Source organism: Pteropus alecto, unplaced genomic scaffold (assembly GCF_000325575.1).
Source record: "Pteropus alecto unplaced genomic scaffold, ASM32557v1 scaffold15, whole genome shotgun sequence".
Lineage (NCBI taxonomy): Eukaryota > Metazoa > Chordata > Mammalia > Chiroptera > Pteropodidae > Pteropus > Pteropus alecto.
Window position 1 is genome coordinate 2,031,983 of NW_006436286.1, and position 509 is coordinate 2,032,491.

Genomic DNA, 509 nt, shown 5'->3' on the forward strand with positions numbered 1-509 from the left:
TCTCTCCCTTCGCTCTGCTGCCCCCCAGCGGCCATCTCCGTCTTGCCTCGAGCGCGCGCGCACATACTTCTTCAGACGAACGTATTGTTCTTACAAACGCAGGTGTTAAAACGCGAACTTTTTTTTCTTGGACAGAGGTCAAATGATAAGAGCTGAGTTTATCACCTTCTCTACTTGACTATAACTAGACAGGCATATTATGATAAAATAATCAAGGTGATCACAGAAGGGCCAAAACATAGGTAAGACAATTTATAGTGAAAAATATGGAAAGTTGCACTTCTCATCGTAACTATGTAACAACGATGCACTGTAGTTTATTTATAAAGTACATGTTTATAAAGACATAAGGAGTCTTAGAAACATATACAGCCAATTACTACTCATAGTTATTTTTATTAGATTTTCAGGAGACTTACTTTTCTGTTACTGTTGAGAACTTTGACATAGATTATATATATTACGTAGATGACATATTTTACATAGTTTACATATTATCACGACTCCCC

At 36.7% G+C, this 509-nt stretch overlaps 1 protein-coding gene across 1 annotated transcript in view; it reads left to right on the top strand.

Annotated features, from left to right (window-relative positions):
- Positions 1 to 509, top strand: part of OTOA (otoancorin) — a 50,766-nt gene that overhangs the window by 17,788 nt on the left and 32,469 nt on the right. The window lies entirely within an intron of this gene.